Below are 12,818 nucleotides of genomic sequence, written 5' to 3' on the forward strand. Positions count from 1 at the left end.
ATTACAACACACTCACCTTTTCGTAATGTCAGTAACTTAGGCTCCAGTCCTGTAATGACTTCCGTTTTGATACGTATTCTGGATCTGTATGAAGTCTACGCGCGTATTTCCTAAAGGAAACAGCTAAAGCCATTTGTTTTGCTCATTACATCATTTATTATTTTAACATGGTATTAGTAATTAGTAACTCATTGTGATTTCTTGTTGTATGTACAAAAAGGGTGTAGCTCACTTGAAAATCGTTCAGAATGTTTTACAACAAACACAGTCTATCTTCTGGAGAGCCACACATGTGTACAGTGCAATAAAGGCAAAGAACAAACCAGCAGAGGAACACGTGATAGGAATAGAGGTGAGTAGTAATAAGGGCTTGCAGGCTTAGTTCATATAAAGGCAAATCAATATGTTACTTCTAAAAAACGTCTTTCTTTCATTATTCCCAGAAAGTAAATGTTGGTTAGGGAATTCACTAAATTGTTGGTTAGTTTTCACAAAACATGAAATGCATCCCCCACAACATAACTAACTTTCTGCTCTTACCCAAGATCTCTCCTCGTTGGGCTTAAGGCATGCAGGAGAATCAATGTATGAGAAATTCGCACTGCTGTTCTTCATGCAGTATATTTTAAATGGATGTAAAGAGAAAGGTTCTCATTCCAGAACTACTAAAGTGGTGCTTTCCATAAGTTTTAAGTCTGCATTCAAATAAAACAATCAGAAAAAATAAATAAAACAAACATCTTCCTTCTACTGGGATACCTGTGGTTTTTTTCTGCTCCTAAGGAAAAATCTCTTAAGTAATGCATATAGTCAAATTCAACAAAATTAAGGCTTCTGCTAACATCAGAATATACTGAAAACTAAAAGGCATCAGAAAAAAAAATATCAAAGAAGGGAATTAAGTACCGAATTATGAGCTCAAACACTCCAAGACTGAAAATACTAGAATCAGACTTGAGAAACCTGATTATGTTCTCAGCAGCAACTGATCCCTCTTCCCTGTTTCCATTTCTTGTGTGCTAGAAGCACCTTGTTGTTAAGTAACAATGCACTATCCTACCCACTGGATTAGTCAATCGACCTGCCATCTTCTTAAGTAATGGAAAAAGGCAAATGCATCTTCATGTTCCTGATGTCAGATTTTATACCATAGCAACCAAGCTGCATTAGCACACTATTTTTGGAGATAGCAAACACAGGTTCTGTATTTATGTTCAATTTTCGATTCCATCTAATAGGTTAATCTACAGTAGCGTCTAATAAATGAGGTTTATTAAGAGAATAACTCTTCAGCTGCCTGCATCCTCTGGATAACCTACCTTGTCCTGTGAAGGAAGTAATGCTGAGATAAGTAGAGTTAGGGCACAGACAAAACACGAGCGACTAATTATGCTGTAAGGAACGATCTGAACTAAGGTTCCCTGGGGCGCAAAGAGACTCGAGAGTTTGTATGACCTTGGCTATCAGCATGGAGAGACACAAAACTTCTTGTCACAGAAGCCTCCTTTTCCCCAGACAGGAGCTCAATTCTTTTTTCACTGTAACTTACTTTTTCCTCAACCTCCATACCATGACCACATAATCTATTCTTTCAATAGCTGAACAGAATGCAGTGGTCAGTGAGTCTACTATGTCCTGTGAAGTAATGGAGATGCTTCTTCACCAAGTCTGGATGGAAATTTCTACTTTTCACCATTATGAATGCAGTCAGTCAAATATTCAGTCACGAGAGAGCACGTCTTCTTTCTCTCTATGACAGCATAACACCAAACATTTGTCTTTATTAATTTGTGTGATATACTAAAGCTTTGAAGTTTTTTTTTTGTTTTTGTTCCCCCCCCCCCCCAGTTTTCTGTAATACTTGTATATCTTCAGCAAAGGGAATTGCAGTTGGATTGACGCATGATTTTATTCACCCCAATTGCATTAGTGTGGTAGAAATTGCTTATTGCTCACAAAAGAGCTAAGTCTAGAATTCTGACTCATTGCTGCTCTATTTTCTTTCACAAGTCTTTCTCATTATTATACAGAGAAGCAGCAGATTTTACTGGCAAGATCAAATGCCAGCTAAGCCCAGAACTGCCACATGACACGGAGAATGACACTTGTGCAGAAGGATGCGGATACTTGTATCAGCTGAAAAGCTTGCAGATGTCTTAGCAGTTGTCAATAAACATTCTTTACGTACCAGGAGCAGGTTGCTACTGAGATTGTGAATCCCATTTCTGAAACTAGGCTGAGGCCGGAGACTTTGGCACAGGAGCTGTGCAGTCGTTGCGAGTGTGGGTGAGAGTTCAAGGCTGTCTCTGCATCCCTCTGCCTGGCAGCTCACCTCCTTAGGAGGGGAGCATTTTGCCGTGGCCTAATTCTGTGTTCAAATTGCACTTGGAGCAGAGAGCCTGCTTCAGTGGCATGAAGCTGCGACAGGGGAGGTTCGGGCTCGGTTTTTGGAAAATGTTCTTGACTGAGAGGGTGGTTGGCACTGGAACAGGCTCCCCAGCAAAGTGGTCACGGCACCGAGCCTGATGGAGTTCAAGAAGTGTTTGGACAACGCTCTCAGACATATGGTTTGATTTTTGGGTGGTCCTGTGTGGAGCCAGGAGTTGGACTCGATGATCCTTGTGGGTCCCTTCCAACTCGGGATATTCTGTGATTCTATGCTTTCATTTTTCAGCTCCTTGGTTCTTTCTATGTCTGGTAAGACCCTTGTTGAATTTTAAACAGATATTAAGGGTGATGTTTCTTATTCCTTGCATCAACAGTCAAAAAGTGCTACTCTGAAAGCCAGGGATTAAGAGGGTTTGAAGTTGCATTAGCCACCTAGGCAAGATGCAGCTTCAGGAAAGAGGCTGCACTGCTGTCCTGGCTTCATCTTCCTCGGTGATAGGAAAGGTACTGGGGTTGTGGAGGAGAACATCCCTTTAGGTCCAGAAACAATACTACATGGAAAAATAGACAATGAACAGCCCAGGCAGAACAGAGTATTCTGTCCAAAGCCCTCTTTGCTCATTCCTTATCAGGGGAATTTGCAACAACATCTATGCTTTGACCCTTAGAGAGAATTTTGGGACTAAATTTGGGATGATCCATAAAGATGGGTTGTTTTATTTTTCTTCTGTGTTTGCTTAGCTTCCAGCACAAAATGCAAGCCAAAACCAAGTTGCAACGTAGGACTTGAAGTGTAACTGCTAGAGCATGTACGGGCCAAAGATGGGGGTTTATCCTAGGAACTGGCTTGGTACGTATGCCTCCCACAACTGTAAGGGAAGTGTTACAGCAGAAAGCAGCCCTACCAGAAAGATAATATGCTCATTCATTTGCTATGTTGGTCTAAGATAATTACAGAGACCTAGAGCTTGTACAGTGCCAGGTACTCCAAGCAGCGTGCTGAGATAACATTACCTGGCTCAGGTTCCAGAGAATGACTTTTCCTGGAGTCAGACTGAGCACACCTTTATTATATTAGAAGTTACTTAATTTGTACCAACTTTATCTCATTGAATAACGCAGCTGAGGAACTCAGGACCTCAAAGGTTTCAAAAATCCAGTAGGAATTAGCTAAATGTTCTCTTCTGTTAAAAACCCCAGCTTTGAAACTCCTGCTTGTGCAGGGCACGGCGTGCAGTAACAGCTTCAGCCCGCAGAACAACGCACCATCAGCCGAGTTTCGCTTCTAACAGGCCCAGTTTAGTAATCTCTCCCATGAATCCAGGCACTTCAACATCTGTTTCACTTTTGGACGAGTGTCAAAAAAACTTCTACAAACCTACCTCAGCCTCCCCCCAAACCCCAGCGAGTTCAAGAGTGCAGCCTTTGCCAAAGGAGATGCATGGAGCAGCCTCCCCTCCTGGCCCGGGGACTGCGCAGAAATCCCCTCGCAGGGGAATCCTCCCAGGCTATGCTCAAAGAAGAAAACAGTTGCTATAGTAACTGGGTCCCTACCTGCGTTGAACTGGCTCCCTCCTCCTTCTTCGTCCTCTCTGGGTTTATCAGGCCAGGTGCTGGGGGCCGGAGGAGAGGCCCGCAGAGCGCCGGAGGCACGGGGGCACCATCCTGCGCACCCCGCGCTCTGCTGGCGGTGACGCTGCTGCCGTGCCCTGTAACCACCCAGCCTGCAGAGGAACAGCCTCTTTTCTTCCCTTCTTGCCTCGTGGGATCACTCGCGCATCCTTCATGGCCTCACTGGGATGGATGTCAGCCCCACAGCCGAAACGGACACTGGATGCAGTCTCTGTTCTGCAACAGCGCCTTTTTGCAACTCTTCCTGTGGTTAAAAATGACTATACTAATCATTGAAAACACTCAAAAGGTTCTAAACAGCACAGAATTGTTTTTCCAATATGCCTACTCTAGTCAGACCTCAGACTAACAGACTAATGACGTATAATGCATTACGAATCCCATGGCCGGGAGCCAAAGAAACCTGCTCTAAGAACGTGCCAGTGCCACCTCCAGCCATCCCAAGTGTGCAACTGCACTCACTGGGGCATGTTCCCCTGGCACAAGTGGCCTCGCGTGAGGCTGATGTGATGTGACCGGGGAGAAAAAAAAGGTTAGATGCTCTGAGCCTGGATGGCCGTAAAGAACCCAAGAGCCTTCACCGGACACTTCCATGGACAGAGTAGGTGCAATGCCAATTAAAGGAATTCCTGATCATGTTCAGGTTCGTGTTCATGTTGCTGTCATTAACACGATATTGAATGATCTATATTTAAGTACCATGCAATAAAAAGATCCCAGAGCACGCTCACATCAGTACAGTGCTGTACTCATGAACAACAGCCAGCAGTAAACTAAAAATGTGCGTGCATTTCTAAAAAATTTCAAAACCTATCTTTTACCCAGACAATGAGGTAGGTCACAGACTAATCTTAAAATGGCTTGGACTTCTAAGTGGTCATTTTTTCCTCCCTTTCGCTCATTATGCAACAAAGTGCTATGCTAAGTATGCATAGCAATGGACTAACACCAAGTTGAAATAACTGATTTGTGATGGAACTTGTAACTCCAGTACTGCTGGTTATTCAAGCATGCTGCAGTTTTTTCCTGTATTAGGTTTTAAAACAGGTGGATTCCAGATATGGATGCCGGACACTACGGTTTTGACTTGGGCGCTGGTTATATTTAAGTAACTATAATGACATAGCTGTTATGGCATCCTTGCATAGTTTATCGTTTAAGCCAAAGAATGGTTTCTGGCTGACTGTCTCCTTGTGGGCTGTCAAACCTCTGCCATTCATCATGGGTACAGCTGGGGCAAGGAGGTAGCAGAGTGAAGTTTCTGAATCTTCTGGGAGCCAAGTCTGCAGATGGGGCTCCACCAGAGGCAAGGTACAGGATCTAGCTTTAGCAATCCATGTCGCTCAGTTGCATTTATTCCTTTCCAGTGATAACAACTAGCAACCTGAGGTTAAAGAAAGGTCATCAAGTCAGAAAACGTTTCCAAATATGCAATAGTAAGATTACTCAGGGAGCCACCTGCCATAGAAGTGATCGCCGGACTTCAAGCATACGCATGCTTGAAGAAATACAGGTAAATACAGGAGTATCAGCAGAGCAAAGACATTAAAACATTTCAGAGTGCTGCCTGTGTTCTTCCTGAGAGACTGACTGACTTCAAGTGTGCTAGACTGAAACCTAGAAAATAATAGGTCTTGGCTGTTTTACACAGACACTGAGGATTTCTTAGCTTCTCTGAAGAGTGTTAACTCGTTTCCATTTAGAAGGGGAAATACATCCCCCTAAATTTCCTGTGCTGATTTATTAATAAAAAAATCACTTTTTTTTAAGGGTAACCTTATACACAGCCAAAGTGATTTTGTGATACACCTCAACTTTGCCTCAGTTCTAAGCTCGCTCTTCTGTTTTACTGGAATCATATCACACACTAGAGAGTTTTGGCTGTGGCATTTTGTAATTAACTAATTTAATCCTGTTTTTTTTCCATCTTGACTCGGGGGAATAACACAATTACACATGACAACGAGAAAATTGTCATCAAGTAATTAATCCAAATTAAGATCCCCCTGAAAACAAACCAAAACCCACTGTTGGTTTAACTGGAGCATGTGGTACTCCGTTACAGGCATTTGAGAGTTTTAGGAATTGAACACAATGTTATATCAAGAATTTCTCCTCTCCACTCTGATGATAATTTGCACCAACTGAATTTACAAACCTGGCTTGTTATGTATTAACCAGTCATCTGGGAATCCTATTGAGTAACAGAGCAGTTGTTGCGACACCAGGACTCCCATATAAATCATGCCCAACTCTTAAGCAAATATTGGTTCGCATGAGAGATATGACTGCAGTTTAAGAGGTTACAGGTGCCGGCTGAACTGCTTTAGAGAGAACCGCTCCCTCCATTTGAGATCCGCATCAAAGTCTCCACTTTAGTTGGAGTCCAGGGGAACAGAGCCTTGCCCTTCACTTTTGATATCAACATTCTATATCAGAACCTAGTTTTGATGCTCTAAAATGAAAGGTGTCGTACCCTGTATAAGCTCTAAGTTATTTGGTTATTTATACTCCATATAGATGCAACTTGCGGGAGGAGGGGAGTGAGAGAAGTTATTTTTAGGGGGCACTGAAAACAGGGGGAGACGGGAACCTGTATTTTTTTTTCCATCATACAGATGTTGTAACAACTGCTACCCAAAAAATACAGAGGAAGGAATTTGAGGTGAAAGAAATATATGATGATAAAATGGAAAAATATCTTCCACGCTTTGGAAAATAGGAGCCCCTCGTCAGTCAGAGGAAGACTCACTGGAAAAGAAGTGCCCCATCCCATTTGTTTTCACACTAACACAAGGTTTTGTGAGCTACAGCCACACTGGCGATCTGCTCTTCTGTTGCGATACAGGTATCTCTATCACTTAGCCTTGAATACCAATCGTTCTTCTGAGTAGGAGGAATACATCTCCTTTTGGATGCATTTCACAGTTACGTAGCTGAACCAGAATGAGTTTCCCAAAGTCTCCTGGGCACTTACGTCTCAGCAAGTCCTAAGCCAGCGACCTAGAGACAAGAGCACATATGCTCCCTTCCAACCCGTACAAATAAGTGGATTGTGAATAATACAAGCCAGCTGCTCTAAATTTCCAATTCATGTGAATATTCACTTGTAAGAGTAGCTCTGTAATTGCTATATTCACTAAGCAAATTATTCAGAAAAAATACATCTATGCATTGTCTTAGCTTTCAGAATAACACTGTTTTCTTAACAAAACTACTTGTAAAAGGAATGGTTGGAATCAAAGCTTAGGTCATCATACCACCTGAGACATTATGTAAATCATAAAATTTAGGAAATAAATACCTCAAGGAGGGAACCTTCTGGCCCTTAATTGTTAGTCTTATCCAATACCATCTAGTCACTAAATTCAGAGTAATTAGTCCAAGAAAATATTCTCCAGTAAAAATTTGACTATGCACATGCAGAAAATTGCTGTTCTTCAAACAGTGTCTCCACACAGACTCTGCTCGCCACGTGCACATCCCACACAAGCACAACAGAGCAGTTTTGGCCTGCAGTATCTGCTGGGGCTGACACCATCACAACCTCCCTGTACCCCGTGGGATGAAGGACAGAATGAATTCAGTTATCCCTCCGTTCTTTCTAATTGCCCATAGCTGTAAGACAAAATCATCACTTATATCATTCTCCAGCACATTGTGCAATGTTAAATCCTTTCCTTACATCTGTAGTTAGCTAGCATACCGCTCTAAATTGTGCAAGAAATTCTTTTGTCCGCTGCTTGACAAACTAGTTAAGGAGCTTTATGCTATTGCAGTCTAGCTGCTGTGACTAAAAAAAAATGTCCTCTTGGTTCCCAGCTGGTCGCTAGCCACAAGTTTTTGACCTCTCAAGCGACTTTCAGGGATCTCCACTATGCACCTCACCAAAGCGTGGCATCCCTCACAGCACTCATCAGATAACGCACGCAGAGATGCGCTGCCACATCTGGGCAGGAGGACGAGATCGGCCACGATAAGTTGTTCCTCTCCATGTATATTCCTGTGGGATCTGCACCCCAGCTGCCCAGGACAGCTTGTGCTGCCCTTCATGGAAAGAGCCCTGCTGTGGCACCAAACAGTGGCACGGGGAACTGGAGCTGTGCAGTACCCAGACGAATGAAAGCCACATCAGACACATGCTGAACTGACCAATTCAGGAAATAAATTCCAGCATTGCCGCTCTGTACCAGCTGCACACCTTCCCTGCTCAGTAAAAAAGATCCCTTCAGCCACTTTGCGGCTCTTGGAGCCATGCTGGAGCAGAGAAAGTATTTCAGCAAGGGCTGGTCAATTGTTGTGTAATTCCGTCTCAGCACCTCTGTTGTGCTGAGTTCAGGGAAAGGGAGAAATTTTGTACTGTTGTCACCACAGTTAAAATATTTAGAGGATTTTCTCCCCAAGCATGAGAGCTTCTGTGCAAGGATGTACCTAAGTTAGCACCTGTGCGTTCTGGGCATGCTTGAGATGGAAAAGGAGCAAAATATATTTCTTATCTCAGCAATTGGCGCCACTAAGAGAAATAGTTCTAGCTCATCAGTCATGCAATCAAACACTTGCAATTACAGGCCACCACAGTAACAGAGAAAAACCCAACTGAATTCAGACTCCAAGCACAACATCTGTTAGAGCAGTGTTATCCTGAGGTTTTCAGAGGACTGTCTGAAAGAGATCCCAAATGAGAATAAGCCCTTCCAAGCACGAGTAATTAATTTGTCTTAGCCCTGTATGATAGATTTTGCCACACATCGTTTTGCAAGGGGTTTTGAAGCCAAGCGAGTAGCTAGTGGACAAGAAATCTCCCCGGGCCCGTTTAAGCCTTCGTAAGAGCTTTCCTCCTTCCACACGTGCCTGCCAAAGCTATGACTCTTGCTGAAGAGGCTGTGGTTCAAGAACGGAGAACTGGCTTGTCTTGTGACATTCCTCTCCACCTGGGGAGGTCGAGGACCTGACACCAGGCCGCTTACCGTGTCAACAGGCGAGCAGAGCCAGGACTCTCCTTCCTGCTGTTGGCCCATTTGGCTCGGGACTTTGTGTATTTGTCCTTAGGGGACACCAGTGTCCCCGTACCTGCCTGCCAGCTATCAGCCCCTGGCACAGCCCCAGCGGTTCCAGTGCACTGGGGAAGTGAGAGGCAGAGGTTCAGCGGTGACAGCCCCAGCTGGGTCAGGCCATTCTGGCACTCGTGCATGACCGTGATGTCTGCGTGGCCTGGGTGATGCCGCCAACGCTGCCAGCGCTGCCGTTCGGAAGCGCTCCTCGTGGCCGCATGGCTCCCAGCCACAGCCAGGGGCTGCTCAGTTAAAGTTCAAACCCCGGCCAGAGTCACAGGAACGGCTCCTGCTCCCTCCCTGCCCTGAATTAGAACGACCTCAGAACAAACAGAGTGATCTCAAAAAAACAAAAATAGAAGTGCTATTCAAACACCACCTGCCTTCCTAGAAAATCCAATTGCCATCCTTTTCACCTACCAGGAAGCCCCACGAGGGCTTTCTGTCGGCACCCTAAGGCCTTGCTGTCCAGCAAGCCAGCCCTGAAATGGGGGACTTGCTGCCTAGGGTGTTTTCTCCTCTATATTGAATTCTGCAGGGATCTCTCTACGTTTTTCCCCATTCAAAACATCCATCTCCGTGTAACCTCAGTAGAGTTACAACCTTAACAGGACTTTCTTGTTCTTGGTAGCTTGTTCATTTACAGTCTTCCTTTGCCCCTTATCTTCCTCTCACGGTGAAAAACAACTCAGGCCCCAAGACCTCCTCAGGTTTGTGTGAGGCTTTATTACGCCATGGGTGGGATTTCACCACAGACATCTGCCTCTCAGCGCGGCTCAGGCTCTGTGTACGGTCAACAGCATCAAGGGCAAGGCTCACATCTTCCTGAAAATTCTTCAGACAAGCACCAATTTCTTTTGTTTGGCTATTAAAGGAAGCCAGACCGGGCAGCTTGGGTACACGTCCACTTTGTAGATGCCTGAAATGAAGATGAATACCATCCCAAGTGACTCTGAATTCTGCCTGAATCAATATTTACCTCTTGACTGTTTCCCCACAAACGAAGCTGAGCCATGCACCCTCAGCATGCCAGGAGCATGTTCATTTTTCCAGTAGGAGGGCCAGGCCTGCTCTTGCCCCACAGCCTTTGCAGCAAGGTCTCTTTCCTAAAAATGATGCCATAAATGAATGAGATTAGATCCACCTAAATTCAGTATAGTCCTCTACATCTTGGGAGAGACAGCCTCTTATTTCCTTAAAGAACATCTGCACTGCAGAAAAGTTCCCACATGATGATCAGTACCCACATTTTCCCAGTTCTGGCCCTTACAGGGGCTTTTTGGTCAGCCATGAGTCCTTTCCCTTCCTTGATTTGAAACTTGGCAACTTGTCTGCGATAGGGGTAACCTAAGGATCCCCTTGAAAAGGCAGAAGACTGATGAACACACAAGAGGAAGAAGGAAGACAAGGGAGCAACTGATAGAGGCAGATACAGGCAGCTCTAAAAAACCTACTGTGCCTTAATAGCAAAAGCAAGACAGGAGGGAAGGAACGTGTTATGGGTTTGCACGAGGAGGGCAGGAGACTGTCAGCCTGCTGGGAAGAGGGCAAGAGGCTTGTTCTGAGGTGGTGGCCAAGCTTAGGTAGCCCAGGTAGTCTGGGGCAGGATGGAGGTCTCTGTGTCCCCTCGTCTGCTCAGGAAAGATCTGGAGAGGTGTCAGTGCATCGGCACGAAGATTCAGCACACGTGCTGCAGCAGTAGAAGAGGTGATCCTTTCTGTTCTAGCTTGGCTGTTGCTGTTGGCTGCTAACCAGTAAAAACAAAGGTTTCCTGTTGTTATTACCACGTTTGAGGGATCAGTGTGAAGGACAACCCTGCCATCAGGCAGAGTAACACAGTTGAGAATCTCATAGCTCTCTCCTATCCTTTTCTTTTAAAAGAAAACTGTGTTAAGACTGTGTTAAAATGATAACACTTACCTTATCTGCAGACTAACAATAGCTCCACAGCGGCACAGGAAAGTTAAACAAGCCTTAAGTCAAGGGGATGTAGCCATCACCCCCAAGCACTGACTGATGCTACAGACCACATACTCTTCTAGGGGAAAAAATGCAAAAGGAAGAGGTTTTGAGGTGGATCTAAAACTACAGTCACAGAGTCCAATGTGTTCCCACCTACAAAGATCTCCCCCAGCTACTGAGTAGAGGCTATCAAAATCAGAGACTTTCTTTAAATCAGGATGTAGCCACGCCAACAGCAGATAATGTTCTAATGTTCTAATGTGGGTTGTGAAAAAAAATATAGTTAAAAAAAAAAAAAAGGGCAAACCAAAACGACAACAACAACAAAACCTGACATCAAGCCAGTCATTGATAGACAGACACCACAAGGTGACTGAACTAATGTGTCCCCAGGGACCGTACTGCTACAGTACAGTGCAATAACTCAACTGCATCACGTGAAGCAGAGCAGGATCCCTGCGCATCTGGAAAGTTTTTGTGCTACGAGTTACTGCAGTCCTGGTCAATACACTTTCCATGGAGCACACAGCACTCTTATGATTATCCTCCCATGCTACACCAATTTAATTAAAATATTACAGACTCCTGGGCAGGGCTTTCTTTGTTCCAAGCTGTATTTTTTCATGTGCTTAGCTTTTCTTTCAGTAAGGTGTGTTCTCCCACACCCACCCTCTGGCCTTGAGAAGGCCAGTCCCTTAAGAAACCACTCCACGCTCTGTTTGTTTTAGTAATTCTTACCCAAGGTCTTTATCTCAGAATCCTGTTTGTGCAGCTTTGGACAAGATTCAGCACTTGCTGGGGAGGGTGAGTGAGGGGGGAAGGATTTCTTAGTGCCTTTAGTATTTAATATGTTATCTTCCCCGGGACTGTTAAGTAGATGATTTACAAGCTTGTTGGCCCTGAGATGGTGTGAATCTCTGCCCCTTACAGTAGGAGTAAACACAGCTCGACACAGCAGCTATGGGAGCGGTATGGGGAACTGCAGATTTTGGAGCACGCACAAGGCACCCAGGAAACCTGAGACGAAAACACTGCAGTGACTATCCCACTGCAAATCCTCTCACCTGCTTCTGGCAGGTCTGCTTGTGACGGCAACAAACCAAAAACCACCTCCAAATCCTCCTGCAGTTAGTTGCACCTGCAAATTCACAGCTTGCGGCGCTAGTCCAGGTAGCAAATTTGCTAATTAGAGTAATGGATCTGAGAACCAGCCGGCGTTAACAACACGCACGTGGCTGAATGAGAGCCACTGGCCAAGGCCAGGCTGCTGTAGCCCAAGCTGTGTCTGGGGCTGCCGTAGCCCAAGCTGTATTTGGGGCTGTGTGAGCTTAGCAACACAGCGCAGGAATGCCTGGAATGCTTCGGCCAGCAGGTACTCAGGCGATCCCACTCTAGGAAATGTCTGCGCTGCTCATAGAAATAGTCCTCTTGCCCCTGGCCTCCCGGAGACTGCAACGGCGGCCTTCCTCTTCTCCCCTCCAAGCTCCACACGAAGAAAAACCTCTCCAGCTCGGCTTAACCTCAGCTTCCCTTTCCGAGGCAAAAATCGTCATGGGAAGTAGAAATTCCACAAGTCAGCAATGTCCTGGTGCCTTTCCAAACATGCTCAGGGGCTGGGTAGGGCCTTGGAAGGCAAGCTTGTTTTTAGAGGATGGTCTCCTCCACAGCAGTGAGTCCAAATATCTGCAGTCCATCAATTTAACAGCTTCTAACAGCTGGAAAAATGCTGCTGATCTGCCTGTTTGAGATAGGTGGAGCTACCACAGTTTTAGAGAAGACCAATTC

General features: G+C 45.0%; 1 long non-coding RNA gene across 1 annotated transcript; it reads right to left on the reverse strand.

Annotated features, from left to right (window-relative positions):
* Positions 1-9,968: 9,968 nt before the first annotated feature.
* LOC121071384 lies at positions 9,969-12,165 on the reverse strand. The gene is made up of 3 exons (XR_005820558.1): positions 12,098-12,165; positions 11,772-11,828; positions 9,969-9,990 (listed from the first exon to the last, which is right to left on the reverse strand). It is a non-coding gene; the product is annotated as an uncharacterized LOC121071384 (long non-coding RNA).
* Positions 12,166-12,818: the final 653 nt, after the last annotated feature.

Source organism: Cygnus olor, chromosome 5 (assembly GCF_009769625.2).
Source record: "Cygnus olor isolate bCygOlo1 chromosome 5, bCygOlo1.pri.v2, whole genome shotgun sequence".
NCBI classification, from domain to species: Eukaryota; Metazoa; Chordata; class Aves; order Anseriformes; family Anatidae; genus Cygnus; species Cygnus olor.